The sequence below is a fragment of the Micropterus salmoides genome, unplaced genomic scaffold (genome assembly GCF_014851395.1).
Source record: "Micropterus salmoides isolate LMB-PRFRI ecotype aquatic unplaced genomic scaffold, ASM1485139v1 Ms_hic_scaffold_18, whole genome shotgun sequence".
Lineage (NCBI taxonomy): Eukaryota > Metazoa > Chordata > Actinopteri > Centrarchiformes > Centrarchidae > Micropterus > Micropterus salmoides.
The window spans coordinates 14,806,568-14,829,342 of NW_024040928.1; the positions used below are offsets into that span (position 1 = coordinate 14,806,568).

Sequence of the window (22,775 nt, forward strand, 5' to 3'; positions counted from 1 at the left end):
AGAGAAGTTTAGTTTAAAAATAGCACTTAACAGTGACAAATCTGAACAAAAAAAGGCTAGCACAGCACAGACGTTAATGTTACAGCAATGTGCGTATTTCACAACAGCAGCTCAACTTTTATTATCTGTATTTGTCATGCAGGTTCAAGTTTGAGTTATAAATTATGGGGGGGTTTTTATGTTTTTTTCTCAGCTATATTAATTTGCAATTCGGATTTATCCAATATGCTCTAGATGCACAGCTCCTAAGAAGTGTATTGTAATGTCTTGAAACTAGTGAACCAAAACATATTATTCAGTAAGCAGAAGGAGAGAAAATGCTGTGTATCATCATTAAGACTGGAGAATCAAGAAATGATCTTAACTGGGTTGTCAGTCAGACTATTCCTGTTGCATCCTGTTATAAACATGACAGCATATTTAATCAGAAAGAGAACAATCTTCCAAGAGTGTTTGTATATGCAGATAATGCAGATTCCAACTAGTGCAGCAACTCGTACCAGGACGTGCATGGAAAGATTGTGAAATAGCTCAAGTCATTTGAAAAGCAGAAAATTACAATTTGATTAAAAAAAATTGTATCTACATATTGAGTCAGCTGTAACACCTGAACAAATGCTGCGATTGAGAGTGTGGGAAAACTAGTTAGCACACAGGAAGTTGAAATAGTTAGCTTAAAGTAATGGATAAACTGTTAAAATAATTAAAAGTAATAGATAAATGATTAAGTTAGGTAATGGATAAATGGCTGAAACATCCAGCTCCTGCCACCCCAAATGGTTGTACTACAAATGCAAACCAAATCGACCTAAACATTGAGAGTTCATCTGTATTAAATATTATATTCATATAATAACATGTGGGGGTACATCTGACAAAAAGGGTTGGAGACCATTGACGGAAAGGATCAATAAGCTCTTGACTATTGACAGACAGGGAAGAGAATCAGTACCTTCAGCGAATTAATGTCATCTAGCATAAGGTTTGACTATTAGAACATCAGCATCTGTGTAAATAAGCAGTGAATGACAGAAAACTGTAAAAATAATAGCTGGAAAACTGCTGAGTGTCACAAAAGAACAGAAAAGAAAACACCTCAGATACAAGCTGTGGACTCTAACGACAAAAACATCATAAAGCACCGACAGCCGTCATCTACTGCGTGGCAGAAGGAGTAGTAAACATTATTATGTGCAGCTGGACACAGTCCAATATTGGTCACAAAATTATTCCGAGTAGTAATACGGACAACCTCTCAGATCACCAGTAATGGGGCATGCAGAGCGCCATAATCTCTTCTAGGATACCCTCAGCTGCAGGCGGTCCTTCAAAAATCCTTACCTCTCCCTCAGTTGCTATGGTAACCGGAGCGGTAGGTGACGGGTGCGAGCTGGGTGGGTGATTTAATGTAAGCCCCTTTCACCGCACATTACCCTGCTTTTTAATCTGCTCTGGATGTTTATAAGGGAGAAAATAGGATTGTCTCTCTAATTCAGCGCACAAAAAACAAATAACAAAACCATTAAGGATTACAGGGTAAAAATCTAGCTTGCCTTCACTCAGCGGCACCATGAAATCCCACACAGTTACAAAGACTGTTAGTCCTCTGTTATACATCAGTCTGTGCAGCATTTACATGCGATGCAGCATATGCACACAGCCTCTCCAGGGAAGAACCTGAGAAGGATGGGCAGCGACAGGAAATGAGCGAGGTGAAAGAGACGACCCCTCTCTCTGCTCAAGGTGACTTTCCTTTTCATTGACTTGATTAGCTGCACTCCGCCCCCATCATGGAAAAAAGTATGCCATCCTCTCTCTCTCTCACACACACACACACTCACTTGACACCGATAACCGGCTGCATTCGCCAAACCGCAGAGAGAAGCTGGTGGGAGGTAGCAGCCTGTAGCCTCTCTGAGTGTGCCGCATATTTCTACCACCACCTCACCCTATCTACAGACCAGCCTTGTCATTATGGGGCATTCCCCGTATACACAGGACAACTCTCTCACCGCGAAATCAGCCCCGGGGCCCAGTTTGAGCACGCTGTCATCCCCCGCCCTCCCACCCAGTTTCTACAGCAACGCCGTTTTCTGCACCAACACCTCCTAATTAGACAGACATGATACAATCACCTACGTCTTGGTGAGAGGAATCCAGCCTCTATCCTGGGGAGTGATAAAGCAAACCAGCAGCCCCAACTCCCCTCAAGCTCACACACACACACACACACACAGACACTGATAGCCTCCGACTATCTACCGGTCACATGCACTCTACACACACATTCCTATCAGCAGATAGCTGGCTACTGCGCTCCTTTTCCTTGCACTCATTTGATTACAGGGTACAATAGGCAGATTCACTAAGCTCGTCTTACCCTGTCCAGGAGTGAGCACGCCTCTGTTGTGCTCTGAGCATTCCCTTTATATCCTCTACTCACTGCAGTATCCCTCTTTCTGCACAGTAGGCAGAAAAAAACGATGCTTTCCTTGTACACAAGACGCAAAGGAGCATTTCCTGCGCAAGGTATGTAATCCACGCAGGGTCAAAGGCGTCTGCTCAGGGCTGGAGCGGCTAATGTGCACCTTGAATCCCAGAGGCTGTCAAAATCAGCCGAGAGGAAAATCCCAGATAGATGGAGGCTGTTTTTCTGTGATGCCACGGGGTGGGGTGGGGGGGCAAACAAGGGATAAACTCGCCATATAGCATGAGCTGCTGTTTGAGATCTTGCAAACAGCCAGCTGGCCGGCGAGAACTTCTCCTTGGCGTATGCACTCCCTCCCTAACCTCCTCCTCTCTGCCTTTCTCTGCAGAATGCTGTGGGGGCAGAGGGGACAGGCACAGATGTTACTGGCTCCGGGCCACACCCCTTTTCAACACTCCCAGTCCTAATAGGATGCAGCCTAGCCGTGGCCGCCGCCCAGCTCACCCCCTCCCCCCTATGCTGGCTCTAGACTACTTGTTTAGGGTTCGTTTGCAGAGTGCTTGTTTGGAGAGCTTGAGGAGGGAAATAAAGCAAAGGTATAAAACGTAGGTTAGTGTGAAGCAGTGAAAAGTGTGAAAAGGTGACTGCAGGAATGACATAATGTCAAAAACATAAATACTTAAACTCCTCCTGTGTTTAATAAAAACCCATTCAGCCCAGGCAACTTAAAACACGGCACACATTCCAGCCTAACAGTCTGGCAATGATGAGACAACTGACAAAATAGCCAGAGGATTTTAATCTAAACAATCCCAGGCACTCCCACATGATTTACAGCACCAGCATCACTCCTGCATCTCAGCTAATTACTGACTCCCAACATCCAGCATCCATAAACATTCCTACATTGCAACATAGTGATATGTCTTGGACAGAATCGAGGCCAAAGTCAGGAAAATGTGTAATGTGTGTTTCACTTGGAACAAATGTACACAACGTCACAGTAATTTAGCCTTTTGCTTCAAGATTTCATGAGAGAACCAGCAATATAATAATATGACTACTTCAGTCTGGTCCGTCATTTCATGCGAGTTTTTTTTTATATAAGATTGACTGACTCTGTATAGGCAGATATTAAATGGACTCAGATCAAGATCAGGGCCAAAAAACACTTGATCAGGACATCCCTAATTTAAGAAGTTTATAAGGCCCCATCCACACTACAGTGTTTTTGTTTTAAAACAGTGACCTTTTGCTACATTCGCAACTTCCGTCCAGACTAAAACGGCGGAGAGGTTTGAAAACGCTGCCGACCCCATTTTTCATTCTAAAACTCCGGGTGGTGTTTTAGTGGGGACAGGGAAAAATGGAGGACTTTAGATGACGCAGATGTCAAGCAAAGTAGAAACAAGATGCTACTGACAGAGTTTTTGATATGGTATTTTTTCTAAAATATCTTTCACCATGCAAATAACCCTTACAGCCTTTGCAATGACTCCCAGTCTGTTTTCCGCTGCCACAGCCGCTTCACACACACAGAAACAGTCCCAGCTCCTTATTGGTCCATGCAAAAAAAGAAATCTGGTGTGATTCTTTCTCTGCATTTCTTTATTCTTTCCCCAAATCATCTGTAACTACGGAATAAACCATCTGCTTCATGTTTACACCAGCAATCGCATACCCAGTGTAGTGAACGGCCACTAGATGTGCATTTTAAGTCCTTAGGCAAGGATTATACTTTCCGCGTCCGCGAGTACGCGAGGGTCCGCGTGACCAAAAAACCGTCATCAGAGGGGTTACGCGTATAGGGTCCGATCTACTGTGCATTAACGGCCCTGCTGTATGTGTAGAACGGGGGGCACGCGGATGTCCGCACGGACCCTACGCATACCCTCTCTGATGGCGATTTTTTCGTCTCGCAGACGCGGAAAGTATAATCCTTGCCTTATGCGGCATTCAGACCAAATCGAATTTTCTCCTCGTGACGCTTTCCTCGCGTGAGTACATTTGCTGCAAGTGTTCACACACAAGGCGAAAAGGCGATTTTAACGCGATAACATGAATAAACACAACGTGCTAGTGTTGGCGAGATGAAGCCTCATGAAGCATTCAAGCATTCCATCCAATTGGTTCACTCATGGGCCGAAGCTTCACGGTGCTTCATTTGCTCTACTGTGCCATGAAGTGGACAATAAATGTAAAACAGGCAGAGTGATTATAACGGCAACATGGCTTTGGTGTGTGAAACTTTGAACTGAATAAATTAATGAATGATGTATCTGATGCCAATACATGACCGATTAGTTTTTTAATAAGGTGTCTGTCTTTATGATACAATGACAGGGTCAGAAGGAAAGTGGAAACAAGGGAGAGGGTTATGATAACTTGGTTTGTGACTTTAGATAATAGAGACAACATTTTATTCATCTTTATTTAAAAATAACACTTCCACAATTCTGGGCTTCAGGCGGTTTCTTTTCTGGAGATGATTTTACCTGCTTTAGAAAATTATTATTAGGGTAATATGGGCTGCGATGGACTGGCGACCTGTCCAGGGTAATACCCCGCCTTGCGCCCGATGTCAGCTGGGATTGAAACATATGAATTCACGCTTTGTCAGGTCTGTCAGTAAGACAGCAGGACAACAACTTCTAAAATGTTTGTTTTCTGAATGGAGTTTGGATCAATCAGGGCTATTCTATATTAACTTGGTCACAGTAAAGTACAACGATAGCTGGAATAAAGTTACAGACACATGTTTTCTGAACTCACGAGGTAGTTCAACTTCCTCGCTTTCTTTTCTCCAAGTGATGTCCAGTTTGTCCGGTTTTTATATAAATATGAAGTCGTAGTCCGACAGAGCTAACGACGCTAACAACAACACTGGAACCGGATGTGCACGGAAACTAGCTGCTGAGAAGCTCCAGTGAAGATAAATCAACGTTGTAATCCCAAAAACTAAAGTAAAAAGCTAATTTAATAAAAGCAGTTAACTCCGAGCTCCTCCTGCAAGTAAACGGCGTAGTTGTTAGAGCAGAATCCACACCGACTACAGGGATTTATTTGTCCAAAGGTTGCAGCGCTGCTCCCTGCTCCTCTCCCCCCAGTTTAGCAGCTCTCAGCCGGCCAGCAGATTTTCAATCCCCTGCTCTGCCCGGCCCTCTCCACACATGCTCTGAAGCAGTTGGTGACGTACGGACAATCTCAACACTGACTTGGCGTCATGGAAATCGCGGCTCTACGGTCTTTGCATTGACTTTGTATGTAAACTCACCGCCCCGAACGCTCGCTTCGCTTTTGGTCTGAAAGCACCAGGGTCGAGATCCGGGGGCGGTTGCATACATGGACCTTTTCTTTTGTAACATGGATGGCTGGAAGAGTGAAGTCCAGTTCTCTTTATACATCCATGTGACCTTGTCATACTGCTTCAGATGCAGCTGTAGACAGTTTAGACCAGTTTGTTAGGTTAGCTTGTAACTTCGGGAGGATGAATATAAATAGGACTTTCATATGACTTTCCTCTGTACTGGACAACCCGTCTTCTCACTGCGGTGAAACAAAGTACCATCATGAAGTGTGCAGCTTAAAATCTGCACGACCCGATCAGTTTTGCAAAACTGATTTTTACTATGCAAGTAGAAAATAGAAATGTTTATGATTTTAAGGTAACATTTATTTGTTGAAGATTATAAATGTATGTCTGTTAGACCAGAGGTTTTCAAGGTGTGAGGCCGGCCTCCCCAGGGGGGCTCCAAAAAGTTTCAGGGGAGGCTCTGTGAATGGAAGTGAAACAATAATACATTAGTTATTATATTAGTTATCAAAAGGAGATCACATGGAATGGCCTACGTGTGTGACTATGTTAATGAGAGAGTGAACTGAAACTAATAAGTATCTGACCTTTTTTTAATGTATTTTGTGTAATCTGAAGTTACCTCAAACCGCAATATATATGTTTGAGTGTCTACGAGATCAAATAACATAATCATGATCCCACAGGCATCCAGGAATTGAGCGAAACTAAACAAATAAACTGGGGTGGGGCACCTTTGTCTGAGGATGAGGCCCACAGTCTTAGACTTTGAATAACTCTGTGTTAGACCTTTCTGTAGGCTAAGTATCAGCGAAAGTTTTCACGCTAGTCTATTTTATATTCAAAATCATTACCGCTTTTGCTGTTAGCATTTAACAGGCGCTTGCTTCATGCATGCGCTTGTGAAATTTGTATTATATAAAGGGTAATTATTACAGTTGTGTATTTCTCTGTAATGTACCACAGTGTAAACAATGTTCATTATAACAGGTTTTCTCAGCCATGGAACTCAAATATTTAAATAATTAAATTAATATCATAAACATGTGAAGACTAATGTCTTGAACTAACAACTACTAGGACTAGGAAAATCTTTGGTACCATTTACTTCTTTGACAATCTCTGTGAATACAGGAGGTGAGGAAATCGGACATGTTCTCATAAGAGAACAGAAGTCATCAACCTGATTCATGCCATACAGGTTTCTGTGCAGGTGTTGACAAAGTCATCAGTCAGTCATGAACTTTGTGTTCTCCAAAGTGAGTCAAGCATTACAGATGAGTATCAGTAACATCAAGTCACAGTACTTTTGTTGTTTATTTTGGTATTCAACACAGCTTTGTCAAATCGGCATCATCAGGAAAGTATCATGTACCCTGTAACCGAGACTATGGATTTACACTACACTCCAAAAAAAGTCTGGATTCGGACACATTTCTGCCAAAAGGAAGTCACAAATCAAACCTAACCGCAAATTTAAAACTTCTTCCTTAGCAACTGTGAGTGAGCTCTCAGCAACATTCAGTATTAGAAATGCTGCTTCGCTTCATCCCTTAACCATAAAGCTGCACAAACCATCCAGTTTCCTTAACATGAGGATGCTGTTTGGAGGTCAGAAAGGTTACATGATTTTTGGATTATTAAAACTTTACACTCATGCTGCCATTTGGAGATGCCAATGTGCAAAGTCACCTGCAGCTTTAATATTTCTGGCCCACTCCCAAGTCACATGTTATGCTGGCTGATCCAATCTTCTAAAGCACTGAAATGGTCTGCCTTGTATTGAAATGTCCACATTTGAGACACCACACTGTAGTTCCAAGAAACTGGGATTATGTGAAACAGTTTACTACAGTTACATAAGGTGACCAGATTTCTGAAATTTTTGGTCTGGTGGTCAGTATGTCATTAAAAAATATAATGTTATCATACATGAAATAAAAAAGGGGGAAAAGTTCGGTTTTATAATCTGTCACATATAACTCTTCTGAATGAAATCAAGTCATTTTGAGGCAGAAACTACCTTTCAGTCAATAAGTAAAAAGGCTGAAATCACTTTCAGGCAAGTAGAATACTGCATTTTATTTGTTGTTTTGTTTTTTACGTGAAATGCTGCATTACACGGGGTTGTATTGTCCATTTAAAGGTATTTCAACAGGTAAAAAGGACTGGATTGGTTGGTACACAGCAAGTCACTTTTCAGCACGACACCTGTATGCTCTGCTGTCCAGAATTTATAAAATCTGATTTCAGGTCTGTTAACACCTTATCCAGTCTATGATTAACATTAAAAATGGGGATATTTCCAGGGACAGGCCACCAAAACCAGGACTGTCCCCGGAAAACGGGGACATCTGGTCACCCTAGTGTTACAGACATCAGTGGCGAACCGCGCTGGTGCAGGCATGAACGGATAACAGTGGAAGCTTTACGGTTCTGGGTAGCTGCCTCTGTAAAGAATGTCATGCAGCTGGAATAACAGACAGGTCCTGTTCTCATGGAGGGCTTCTGTTCTGGTGGGACGGATCGTCCATGTCAACAAAAGCCAGGACTGTTTTGTTGACCTCAAGGGGCACCAGGTACATGCAACAGGAAATGTATGGGACACTGTGGATGGTGATGTAATATATTTTGTGAATCTTTGGCTGTTCCTGAATCAATGGTTTTGCCTATAGTTTTCAGGAACCCACAAGGATCAAAGTCTCTCTTCCAAGTTAAGAAGAGAGAGATTACCTTGTCTCATAGGTGTCTATTGTAACACAATAAAAAAAAGAAAGTACTTTTTAACAAGACAGCCTACTACACAAGCTAAAGCTATAGAACATTATCAAACAGAGATCTGGATTTTTCTAACCTTCCTGGTTCTGTCTGCAACCAATTTGAGATGCACGTGTAAGGTATGAGGTCACTGTCACCACCAGTGGGTGTTTTGGATGAAGGATCACTAGAAAATGTTCTTTAACTCTCACGGAGTCTGCCCTGGATAAAATAGCCTAGCAGGAGCAATCAAGCTTCAGTGACACAATGACACATGACAACCTCTTCATTCCAGTGCTAGGTTGAGCATCTGAGTGTAAGAAGTAGCTAATCTAAACATACTGTACTACAGCTACTCTCAGAAACTGAAGCCCAAAAAAGCTGTTTGTATGAACCCTTTTCTCTCTTTACTGAACTCTTCTGTAAAGCGTGTAAGGGCAGACAAAACTCAACTTTATCCTTTTCTTTCTGGCTTTCAACAGGTAGTAATACATTTTCTGCCTTTTATGATTTTGTGTTGATGCAGCAAGCAGGCCAGCAACACAGACAAAACATAACATATTCAGCACAATGCAAATAAAGCATAACAAAAAAATAAACAAATTCAAAGTCACTTTTGAGCTAGCCATTAACTCCAATGACAGATGAAAATGAAGTTAAAAGTTGAGAGCTGCTTGCTCAGAAATCAGTTTGCAGTACATCAGCAGTGATACAAGGAAGCGGGGCAATCTGATTGGCTGCAGACTGTAGATGACCCTGAAAAGGTCAGATGTGATTACAAGCCTGCTGACAGAGTTTCTCTGATCATATAGGGAATAAAGGGACTTTGGCGAAAAGTGAATCATTCTGTTTATAGTGTGAAACCTGGGGTCAGTCAAAAGCCACACACACAGGAACTGATAGAAATAGTGGAAAAGACATGTATCCAGAAAACCCCCTTAAGTGAAGCATCTCAATGTGATGAGTTTGTATAAATATATACTCAGCAAACTCGTGACTGACAAACCCCTAAATAAAAAACAGTTTCTCAGACTGTTGCAAAGGAATGTGTGAAGGGGGAATGTAATATTATGGCTCGTATCATGTGGTAGAGGGCAGGAGGGCTTCACCGTACATATGTTTCATTCAGGGTGGGGCTATATCCATAAATTCCACCCATGCAGCCCTTCCCTTGTAGGAGACCCTAAAGATCACAAATTAAATGCCAGGATTAGAAAGGGTCCTTCTGGTCTCTACCCACCCTCTGTAAAGCATGTAATTACCCCCTGGAATAGAAAGGTCCATCCCAGAAGGGCCACACGACTTTCTGCATTCACCAATCTCTAGCCAAACAACTGCAAACATGAAAAGGAAGTCCAAGTAAGGATACAACGCTTTACAGTTTAGACGCTGAAATAACAGGAGCAGTGTTTGTGAAAGCAAACACCAAAAGTGTTTTTACAAGAGGATCGATGTGGCAAACTCTAGCTTGCGGGAGGGAGATAATCATATTAACCTAATGGTAGGGATGTATATGTCATGGCTGGAGTACCTGCATGTTGTTTTCTCTTATCTCACCTAATCAGAAAGAGTGAGCCTCTATTTCATGATGCAGCATATGAGTTTTGTCTGCTACTGCTAAATATTTGCAGTAGCCTCCCTTCACATTTCAGGGTTTTTATAAATATTTGTTTCTGAACACATATTTTTATATATTATATAAAACATAAAGCTTTTCCCGTCAGTGTTTAACCTATCTTACTGTGTTCCACAGTGGATGGACTTTGATCAGATGAGTAAAATGAAATGTAAGCACTGGAGAGAGCTAGTAAGAGGACCATGAGTCAAGATTTTTTTTGTCTTCGGGTGCATTACATTGTCTTTCAGTAGTTTGTTTTCTCAGTTATCTGACAAAAACAAGGCTATTTCTCAACAATCCTCAAAGAGCCACAATTCTCATATTTAGAGTGGAAATGTACAAAAACAAATATTTATTTAATCATTTAGAACACGTGCATTTGACATGCAAAGAAATTACTCAGCATTTTAGTAAACTACACAAGTATAGTTCTTTCTAAACTGTAATTGTCTATCTATTATTTGACCCTCACATTTAAAACACTACAAAGATCCTCTCGGAAGAAGCGGAAGGCACTGCTGCAAAAAGATTATGAAGTGAATGGCTGCAGCTGCAGTGAACGTGCTCGTAATGGATTGACAGAATTTTAGGGTTAAAAGGCTGGGGCTTAACTTTTTGATCCCTCCAGATGTAGGCCAAGCTCACTGCGCTGAGAAATCAGTGGTTAAAGTTTCGAGCAGAGAGATAAAAAAAAGGGAGGCGGCATAAGGCAGTATTACAGTAGAGGTAGCAAATAAACAAACAAATCAAATAGAGTAATGTTAATCCAACATAATCCAATCAGTATCCAGTCTGCTCTGAGGGTGAAGACAGCTTCAAAGTGTTGTGCAGCTATTAGATAATGTCACACACGGATGCTCTGGTAATTAGTTCACCAGACTAAATCCATGAGAAAAGGTCTGCAGTCTCGGCCTCATCTTTGACCGCCAACACTGACGTGAGAATGGCTTATGGCCAACCGGACGCATGACTGACTAACTGACACGGAGGCAAAGTCTAAGGTGAAACCAAGCCGGCATACAGTGTGCAGCCATCTTGCATGGCTGGACGGCTGGGTTACAAGCTGCTTATCTCAGATCGTGCCCTAATCAGAGCTGGGAAAAACAACCTGAGACCAGACGAGCCAAAACGAAATATTAAAGCCAGGGACAATCTGCTGGAAACCCTAAACCAAGAGCTGGGCAATGCAATGAAAAATGAAGCTAAAGCGCAAACAGCAGAAAAAGGATGTTTTGGGACGTTAACAATGACACCTGCTGCTTAACAGGATCGGCCTGACAGCCTCTGCCCTGCGGCTTCTCAGATATGAACTCCGCAAAGCAAACTTCTGGGACACAAACAACACTGTGTTCAGGGTTGCACTGCACTCTAATGTTATTGGAACAGTTTGTTGAGTAATTATTTAGTTATAATCTGCTAATATCACTGTCATTTTGCTATAAACAGACAAACCCAAATTACACTTTTTTTGAAGAGTGAGAGTGCTGAAAGATGAACCAGCTGTTCTATCGTATCACCTCAAAACCATAACACTGGTAAAAGTTACATAACTGTGAGAGATGAAAGAAATATGGACGTGGACAATGGTCGCCACTAAAAGTTGTAATGCAATCACTCCTGAGGCTGTTGACGCAGCTGGTTTCGTCTGCAAGGCTGTTTTGACGGCTTTTCTACAGTAATGTTATCGCACAGCTATGTTATACTGTGGGAACCTGCTCGTCGTAGCAGCAGCCTAAAACCCTGCCCGAGGGAAACCAAGGACTCTTTCTGCTCCTGGAAGGAAGAAGGTAGCTACTGTGGCTATCTTTACATAAACACAAGACATTTCCTACCTGTCGACTTACTGCACCAGGAAAGAAGGAAGACAGCAGTTTCAGTCCATAAACGAGCTGAAATTCATCACGTTGGGCTTTCATGAATGTTGTCTGTAAGAAGTCACAATGTGCTTCACAACAAAAAAGCCACAGAAACAAAAGCTGCTTTTTTTTAAAAATCACAAATTCTACAAATTCAATAAGAGAGTGCGTGACTGACATTACTGGCTCCAGAGACGCCAACTCAGTTAACGGGAAATTACATTACCATGGTAAAAAATACCAATAACATCTCAGCTTAGGAAGTGTACAAACAATAGAGATAGATAGAGGTCTGATCAACCACACTCCACTTTGTAAAAGCAAGTTAAACTCCAAACACTTTAACATCTGCCAACTCGTCAGTGCTGTGGTGACCTTCTGAATTGATAAGAGTTGCATCAATTCATGAATGAAAGAAAGATAAGAGATATAGTCTAAACATATTTTTCTGTCTTTGCTCTTCTGACTTGACAACTTGTCAGAACTTGAGCATGCTTTCTGGAGGGTGGGACGGCATTTTCAGAGCAGGATAAAGCATGCCGTGCTCTGGCACAGTCTGCTGTTGAATCTGATATCTGTCGGCTGTTTTCAAGGCCTGTTTAGCATGCTTTGGTTTGTGTCTGGGGAAGTTAACATGCTGGCATCTGGCCTATTCCAATCAAAGAAATGAATCAAAGGCCCATTCTGCAAATCCGCATGTAATTTCTGGTCCATTGAGTATTTTTAAAGCATTAATATGTGTACCCTTGGGGCTTGAAATTACAAAACTGATTTGTGAAGCTGTAGCTGAGCTTTGTCTGGCATAGACGTCAAAACAAGCTTTATGTTTTAGTAGTGTTAAAGCTGCACCCTTCCCAGATACTGCCACAGTCACCTTTTCCTTCTGCTGAATCCTCTTTGTAAACATACCCTGACAAGATATCACATATAGGAAATGTTCTGAACTGTAGTGTTTGGCGTCATACGAGCAAAGTAAGAAAGCTGTATTGGTGAGCGTGATAGCCTTCGCTTTGATATGTTGAACCCGCGTCAGTATTCGGTTATTACCATAATTACAAGTAGCAGCCTGAACTGATGACTGCACAAAATTTGCTGAGACAAAATACGGGCACCAAACCAGCTGGAATCTCTCCTGCATGAATATAAAAGAAAAGAAAAGAAGATAGAGGCTCACACCAAAACCGCAAACTCATACAAAATTCTAATTTCTAGCATCTCTGCTTTGGGAATTAACATTAATAATGTGACCTAGACAAAGGGGACAGAGGCGAGCAACATTGAAACATGAATCCCACTTGGCCCGTAAAACCCCCTCCCATCCTCCCAAACCAACATCTCGGTTATGGGACTCCCCCCACCCCAAACACATGACAGGACCCACATGCTCCCTTTGTTTGAACCGCAGCATGGCTACACTCTCTCCACATCTTGCTGCCGAGGCACACAAGTGATTAATTTTGGTGCTCATTGTCATGATAATCTGCGGTTTTCCACAATTCTCTCAGTCTGGCGAAAGAACAGTCAGTTCGTTAACTTTACTAACCACAACTGAACGCCACTCTTCAGCAGGGAAAGCACAGCAGGGCTATTGTAAAAAAAAATTAAGTGATTGAAAGACTTCAGTCAGAAATATAAATAACAAAGCAAGCAAGTATAAATATAGGCTCTGACATGTGACTTACTGCAACAGCCTAAGACAATTAAGTCACTCAACAAGGAAAGGCTACTTCCCAAAACTGAAATGTTTATTAGATCTGTATAGTGCATTAATAACTGTGTTGAGCTGGGAGCAGATTTTTTTTTTTGGGGGGGGGGGGGGGGTCATTGCCTCTTTATTTGACAGCAGCAGTAGAGAGAAACAGGAGAGGCAGTTAAGAGAGACGGGATGATGTGCAGCAAAGGGCACGGGCCAGACTCCAACCCAGGCTGCTGAGGTAAAGCTGCTGTGTGCTCTACCAGGTGAGTCCCCGGGGTGCCCCGTCATTTTAGCTTTGTCTGGGGGATATTTTTTATTTATTTATAGCTTAATATGCACAAAAACACTGACTACTCTGTCCTCTGTTCTGTGATGTGGTTTTATTTATTTCAAAAGAGAGAACACTTTTCATAGAATAGATTTTATGTCTGCAGAATAAAACTGAAGATATAAAGAAAAGAATAAAGAAAGCTCTGGTGATTTCCTACTCCAAAATGCACCTGGGTGTGTGGGTGAGACTGATTTCTGATGACTAATGTTAAACAACCATTTATAATATAGCTAACACACGCTATCACAACCTCACATTTAAAAAGGTAATATCTGTATAATTCTGGGGTAAGGTTACATACTTTTTTTTTTCCTTAGAAAGATAATATGCTTTCAAAGCATATTATGTTTCTTGTTTGTTGATCAGTGTGTAAGACTAGAAGCTGCATTTTACACATTATAGCACTGATCATAAAGTCTTTACCTCCTTAAACTGCCTCAAAAAAGAAACTCTCAGCTGGCATCAGAAGTAGCACAGCTTGTACTGCGCTCTCGAGAGTACAACTGCAACAAGTTCAGATTGGCCCAAAATATAACTTCATAGGTCACCCAGTTCTAGTTATAGAACCATAAGACTGCAGATCGAGGCTTGTTTCTCTGGAGGGAGCTCTGTGGAGATGAGTCTGTGCTGCAACACCAGTGACTGGGCTGGAAAGCTCAACGCACCTAATAATTACACTGGTTTCAGTGGATGGAGGCTAATGTGCCAACTTTTCCGAGCATGTTAAGATTTACAATAAACTCTCACAGTGACATTAGGCTCTTCAGATTTTTTAATCGTATTAATTAGAATTTAAAATGATAGCAAAAAGGTGACCTGCAGTGACTGGGAGTGCTTTTCCCATGGTGTTTTGGTGTAGACCCAGTTCACAGCTTCAAGTAGCTGTGATGCAATTTTTATTGCTAATAAAAATTGGGGAAAGAGTGGATGACTCGCCATGAAGGATCCATTACTGACCAAAAGGTCTGAAAGCATGTCAGCCTAAAGTCCCATTAATAAAAAGGTCAAGAGTCAGTGGTCATGAGAGGGGACCAGCAGTGTGCAGCCACTGGGTAGGTGTCTAAAGTCATCCGCTAACGCAAATATTAAGGTTTCAAAATGTACTCTTACCACAAAATAAATAAAATTACTATTTTCTGTTTGCTTAAATGTAACTGGAAGTGGCAGGCTGTAGGCTATTCAAAGTCAAGCTCTTAGCATCAACTGTTATGTGTTTTAATCCAAAATGATGTCAGTTTTTCTCATTCTTTCTGAGATGTAAAACAATAACAGAAAAACTGCCACATCAAGAGCTATGACTAAGAGCTAAAAACTTTTCAGAGGAAGTGGCAAGGCACCATCATCATAACATTTCCAGTCTTGTGATCAAATTAATTTGTATCTACAATAAATTCAAAAGGTGTAATTCTTTATAAAATCAAAGGAGGTGGTCCTTAATTCCAGCAAGGTGGCCCACCTCTGATGTAAAACACTGCAGGTGACCCCTGTACTGTTTATTTCTTTCCAGAAAATGATATTTAGCAAGACTCCATCAAGCTAAAGGTTAGAGGTTAGATGAGCCTTTGGTTTATAATTCTATACAACCTTTCACAAATGGAAGTTGTAACGAGCTGAGAGGTCTTCCGGCTCGGCCACAGAGGAGCAACAATCCTCAAAATGTGAGGTTGGGTCTTGGGTGTGGCCAACAATGGCCGTCTAAGCCCAGCTGTCCCAACATCGAGGACAAGTGCAAAGCCGGAGCAGACTGGGGGCAGGGTGTGGCATGGCAGGGGTGCCATGGTGACAGAGCAGGCCTCGACAGAAAAGAGATGCTAAATGAAGCCATTGTCTGGCCCAAGTGAAGCACACTGCACAAAGAATGGCACATTCAAACAGTCATACAGGCCTATTGTTGTGGCTGGCCAGCAGAGTGCTGCGGGTCCACAGTTTATCCCACAGGATCCACTACACATCATAAAGGGAGAGCCTGATCTGCGAACATGAAGCTCTGACACCAGCGGGACCTGTGGGAAACGATACTGACCTGGAGGAACCTTTCCGCCAAACAATTGAAAGACTTTTTAGGTCACTTCCTCAATGTAAAAATCACAGGACTGCTTTGAAAATGATTATTCTAACTCTGATACATTTGCTGCTGGAACTGACATGATCTTATATGGGTCTAAAGCAAAGAACAAAAACACAACATCAGACAGATCAGTCTCCTTTTGAGCATCGTTACTGTGTATCGAGCACAAACAATCAGACGATGCACTGAAACATAATCTGCAATTACTGTGATTGGCAACGAATCATTTAAGTCATATTTCAAGCGACAAAGTTAAACCTTCTCTGGTTGTAATTATATTGCAATGTATTGAAAAGTCATATAAAATTCCATGAAGCACTTCCGCACACCTGCAATGACCTAATACACCTTCAGACATTACACAGTGTTTTGTCATATTGCCCCAACCCCTTTGTGATGAAGCAGTACAAAAAGACAATTAAGATGTGACACATGCAGCATGAGTCAATACTTAAACTGAAACAACTAACTATGGTATGTATACTAACTGGATTTTCCACCATTATTTTACTGACAAGTCATCCCTGAATATTTCGGTAAGTACACATCCACTAAAGGCTTACTTAAAGTAATTACAGCCATTAACACATATTTAACGCATGTGCAATAGTGAGACAGGTTTCCACAGTGCATCATGTACAGTAACAATATCACTTATATAATATGGCTCAGGAGGCTATGAAGACAGCTGGTTTAACCACTGACATCTTAAAATGATGTACATTTACATTATTGTCACAAACAGTCATCCCAGAGGTTCAACACCTGCCAACACAGCATCCAGAAACCATGCTGACATATGGCGGTTTTAAGGGCTCAGCTGTGTTACAGCCACTGCTAAATGACATCCATCCATTAGCCAATGACATCCCCCCTTGTTGGTGCTGTCCTTTACTCTTTCAGCACCCCCCTCCCCCCTGCATTGCCAGTCCTGTGAAACGTAACACTCAGTTCATTAACCCAGTTTCCCCAGAGAGGTTTAAAAGTGCACTGACACACAGAAGAGCACCAGGTACAATGCACTGCCACTGTTTATGGATTGGCATAAGACTCTGTTGTGACTGCTTTCCTCAATGGAACAAGAACTGAACTGAAGGCATTGCCAATTTTGATCTGTTTATAGGGATGACTTCTCACTTACCTATAGATAAGCCAGTTTTCTAAATGCCAACTGTTGCAGTTTTCTATCCCCGTCCACTGACATACTACAGAAATAGCTGGGCTAAGATAAGTCTGATTTTATTCACATTCCTGAACATCTTTAGAGCTCGGCCTGCTGTAAGGTTTAGATTAATCACTACTGAGAGCTGCTTATATCAGATTATTAACTTATGAACAGATACAACAGACCGATAAGGGCTCTGGTTCTCCACCGGTAAATTAAACTGAGGACAATTTTGTCAAATTCTGTGTCCGACAGCAGAGAGCGTTCATGTCTGTGACAACAGGAGGATGACTAGAAACATCAACAAACAACCAGTGCCAGCAAAACAAGACCGCGGCTGATGTAGCCGAGGGCTGTGTTTGTGTAAGAGGAAGCAATGCCATAAAGGTGACTGGCATAGCTGCTAACAGCAACTAATACGGTGAACTAACACAGAGCAAAAAGCTTGTCAGATGCAATGGCTATTGTATTTGCTGATCTGTCAGGAAGAAAACAGGCTAACAGCTGGATAAACACACTCACTACCTGAGCTTAGCTGGTGTGAGGGTTCACCATTAAAAGCCAATGCATAATAAATAAATAATGTAATTTGTGAAATTGGGCTATATAAAATAAACAGACATGAATACTGATGCATGCATGCATGCACATAGGACAGCCTGTCTAAACAGGAAAACACAGTCTTTGTTATTATGAACATCATCATATGGGTTTATGCTTTAATCTGGCTATACAGGCCAACAAGTGCAAACCTGAGCATATTCCTGCCAAGCTGATTTATCTGAGAGATAAGTCAATATCAGCCAATAATATTGGTCTATGGGTATTTATCATTCAGGCTCTAATAGAAAAGCTTAAAGAACAAATCACTGGGGAAGTCACGCAGTTACAAAAAGACAGATAACCGGCAATATCCACCTAGACAGAAAAACAAGACACGTAATTCAGATGTCAAGGCCTGTCAACATCTGTAACCAGCCAACTCCCTGTCTGAGCATTAACACTGTGAACAAAATAACAGCATGGTACATCATGTAAGGCTTCTCCCATGTTTACAGTAAAAACATGTCTGCAAATCACACCACAGCAGTAAGCCCACTCACAAGGCAGCAGCCCATTACAAGCACGTACAGGCCCCCTCGATGATTTAAGGCTTTTTAATTCTCGGGAATGCAAGCCTTTTCTGATAAGCGCTTAACTGGGTGAAAGTCTACCACTAGAATGATTATGCTGTGATAATCTGTGTGTCTCTGACTGACCTGTAACTTCATGGCTTTCACAAGTCAGCTATTTCACCTACCAGCAAAGCGACAAAAGTGAATATTAACTCAGAACAGGTTAAGTATCAAACTTCTGAAAGCTCCAGAGGTCAGCCCTTTTTTCAAGGGTAATTTGGCAGTCTGGGCCCTTTATGAGGACCAATCAACTGTATGGGACCTCAATTAACCAATCAAAGATGAGAATGGTATAGTAATGGGACTTGTTAAGAGATGATCTACCCTGGATATCAATATAAACACAATTAAAACATTCTGTTTTAATGAAAATGTGTTGTTATTGTTGCATATTTTACAGCTCAACTCAAATAATACAATACAGACAATACTAGCTTATTGCAGTTATATCGGTATCTCTGAGTATATCAAACAATACATCACTATAGGATTTTTTCCCAGGATCGACCAGACTATAATACAGGGATAAACAATTATTAGCCAGTCGCAATTCAGACTTTTATGAGCTTTAGTCTTTGCCTGTCTTCACAACAACAACCCTGACCCTAACCTGCTAGCACTGTGTAAAGAAGCCCAACAACATGAACATGACTCTCACACCTAGGAGAGTGAATGTAAAGACTTTTCAGTGTATCCTTTCTATGCTGGGAGGATCCTCTCAGGGACCTTGGAGGTCCCCGGATCCCAGCACGGACGGACTGTCGTTTTCTCGTTCGCCTCTTTAAGCTGAAGTGGAAGCAGCTGGAGGTGAGGTTCTCTGTGTGGACAGGTAAGCTTCCCCCACAAGCAGACGCAACTGACAAAACAAAAACAACTTGCAAAAGAGATGCAAATGTCCCACGACTCCTGTTTGAGGACTCTAGTCTGTACAAGGCTCAGGTCCCTGGAGCTGAAGCTCTAGGTGAGGAAGCTCGGTAAATGCAACAAAACACGGTTAACTCGCCACAGCTATCGTTCATGATGGCTGTTTTATTGACTGGCCACACCGGTACGGAGGTCACCACCGCTAACAACGCAACCACACGGCCCGGTGCGGGTATTGTTTCAGCCGGTATGGCAAGAGTAATGCTCCAACGTGACTTCAGTCTTCTTACCTCGCCACGGTGAACATTTCTCTTGTTAGCTGTATCCACAAGTTCATCAGGTAAGCAGGAAAGTGAAGCGCCAGAGAAACACAGAGTCCAGAAGGAGATGATTCAACATACTGGTTGGTCCGGGCTGCTCGTGATGTCATCGGTGCTCTCGGGGAGTGAAATGCGCATGCGCCATCCTTTGTTAGTCCTTTGCTCTAAGGATGTTGTAGTTTAGGTTGTAATCAATACTCTTAACAGAAAACGTAGACGTGCCAGTGTCATATTTAAAGTTCCAGCGCTGACTTTCCAGTGGTAACTCCTGTGTGTGAGTGGGCATGGTTTATCTTATCTGTCTAATTATTTTATTGTTGTTCTAATCACCTGAAGTGTAGACTTTATATTAAAGACCTGTAGCCTACATGTAATGGGGTCATAAGGCATTTATCTCTTGTTCTCTTGTTATATTTACACAAAATATATCTGGATACAGTTTATTTTTGACTGGTAGAACCTCCAAACTGCAGAAATCTTCTGTTCCTCTAATTGTTTGTGTTATGATAATAAACTAGATTTTCTTGATCAAACAATCAACTGTTTGATCAAGAAAATAACCAACAGATTAATCAATAATGAAATTTAGATAGTTGCAGCCCTAGTCTGCATTCATAGCTGACCTGATGTAATCAGGAAAGCTGTGTCTAAACCATAGGCCCTGAAAAGATCTTATGGGAAGTTTTGTTTACAGTAAGGCCAATTTAGTCAGGGAGACCCAGAAGCATTTTATTTTGCCAAGATCATCTTTTTAGGACAGGTATTGTTCTTCTCCTGTGAGCTATTGGTCAGTTGTAACTGTGGCTGTAACCTAAAATGTATAAAACGAAAGCGTAATACACAAACATTAATGTAAACAATATCAGCACTTACAAATCAAATTTAAATGACACGAATACATAAGGAGAATTTAACATGATAATATTTGGACACTTACATACAAATAATAATACATACAGGAATACACTTAGGAACACCATAGACTGTATTTATTAGACTTACACACAAATGTAAACATATTCAATTAGAGGTTTTAGGGAGAACAGTTGCATCTTTCAAAAGATTATTTCTTTATTTCTTTTTTGTTGTTTGATGGAGAATTCAGTTGTTGGAGACAAGGTGAGATCTTTGTGAAAAGACTAAAAAAGGTATAAAAACTCAGGTAACTGTGACTACTAGTTATATTTTTACCACAGAGTCTAGTTTTGTGTAAAACTCAAATATTGAACAAACAAACACAATGGGGTGAGGTAAGGCATAGCTACACTAGAGTGACTGGTGTTTTTAAATTACAAATGTTAACGCTGTTGTTTCTGTAAGATAACATTTCAAGAAAACTGTTTCTGGAAAGAGATGCTGCTGCCAAATTTTTATCAAATGTGATTTCAATTTTTCACAAAACTCCATTGATCACCACTTTAAAGACTGGAGGCAGAAATCTCAAAACCTGGAAACATGCAATCAAAACTATCAGCATGACTAGATGACTAGAATATCACTGAAAAAACAGAGATATTAGTTGTCATGGATAATGATTTGGTGTCCTCTGGTGGAGCAAAGGTAAACTGCATAATGTTTGTTGTGAGTTGATGCACAGCATACATGTGCTGTTGTCACATTACTAAATCACCAATGTTTTGAAATGATATGATATATTTCATCACAGGAAGAAACTCCTCCGGCTCTGAAGTGACTCGCCAGTTTGCGGTTCCTGTCCAGCACCAGATCAAAGGCAATTTGTAAGGTTAAGCTAGATTACTCGTCACATGTTGAAGACAACTAAAGAGTGGCTAGATTCAATGGCAAGAAAAAAAACACACATTACCTGATACATGATACATTTTCATTTACTCTCTAAATAAAGCAAAACAGACCTTGCTGCAGACAACATGAAGGACCTTAATCTAGAACCTCAGTGATACTGGAAATAATTTGACCTCAGCTGTGCCAATTGCTGAGAGATTATCATGTATTTTATCCAACAGACTTGCAGGGTCAGTAGTAGCAGCCTACTCAGTTCATGTCCAAATCTGGTAAACAAAATACTGAAACTGCAACATCACTGATCTTCGGTCTGTTTAAATTAATGTTACAATTTAGTTTTTGTGCATTTCAAAAAGTGGTTAAATTTACAAATTACCTTTTACAAATTTTACTGCCTAATTATGGTCATAATACATTACAACCAGTGTAAATATCCATATAGTGTATAGGCCTATATATAGACAGGGCATTAAATTCACTTGCCTCAGGTCTACATACAATGAATGACTTTCAAAGCCAAATGATATTTCAATTTGTTACAACTAAGTAGACACTTTTATCCTATTCCACTTAATATTCTGTCTACCTCTGAGATAAAATACTTATAAGATTAACCTTGCAGTCTTTTAAAATTATCATCTATCTTCTGGAGAACCCTTGACTGCTGAGAATTCTGGTTAAGTCCACCATTTTGTTTAACAGCTAGCATTTCTTACAGGCAGGCAAAACTTTAACTACATTACTATATATTTCCATTAATCAGAAAACATCTCAAATCAAATCAAGCTAACGTTACACGTGACTTTTACATTTAACATATTCCATAAAACATGAAACTTGGTTAACTGGCCTGACTTTTCTAGAATACCTAGTTTAGTGTTTTACACTAGCTCACAGTTAACTTTAGCAAACATCCATTCTTTGATGGTTAACCTTTAGGTAACATTAATGTAGAACCATTTAATAACCAAGGTTTCTCACATTATTCTACAATCACCATAGATCTAGAGACTGTGAGGTAACTTTATGAATATCAGGTTTTAAAGATCATGAGATTATTGACCCTCCAGGCTACTTCTCTGTCCTTGGAGGCTGCTTGTACTTATGTAATGAGAATAACTGAGTGCCAAAGAGGGAGGTGGAAGTGTGAAGCACTGAAAGGAGAGGGAGCGGCCGCTGGTGATGGTAAAGCCTTGTGAAGCTGTGAGGATTTTTTTCTATTTGTGCCAAAAAAAGACCAGAAGCTTTGGGCTTGAAATGCAGCAAGTATAAGGTAAACAGATTTCTGAAATTAAATCCGGGGACATTTTTGGTTTGGTCAGTCTGCAAGTATGGCACATCTGCTGGCTTTCAAACATTTCAGGGGCCCTTCATTACTGGGATACAATATAGACCACAACACCTTTCTGATTTATATAGT

The 22,775-nt window shown here is 41.1% G+C and overlaps 1 protein-coding gene across 1 annotated transcript in view; it reads right to left on the reverse strand.

Moving 5' to 3' along the window:
- Positions 1 to 19,713, reverse strand: part of LOC119908609 (disheveled-associated activator of morphogenesis 1-like) — a 53,040-nt gene extending 33,327 nt beyond the window's left edge. The window contains 1 exon segment of the mRNA XM_038726403.1: positions 19,562 to 19,713. The gene's annotated coding sequence lies outside the window, so the exon portion shown is untranslated.
- Positions 19,714 to 22,775: the final 3,062 nt, after the last annotated feature.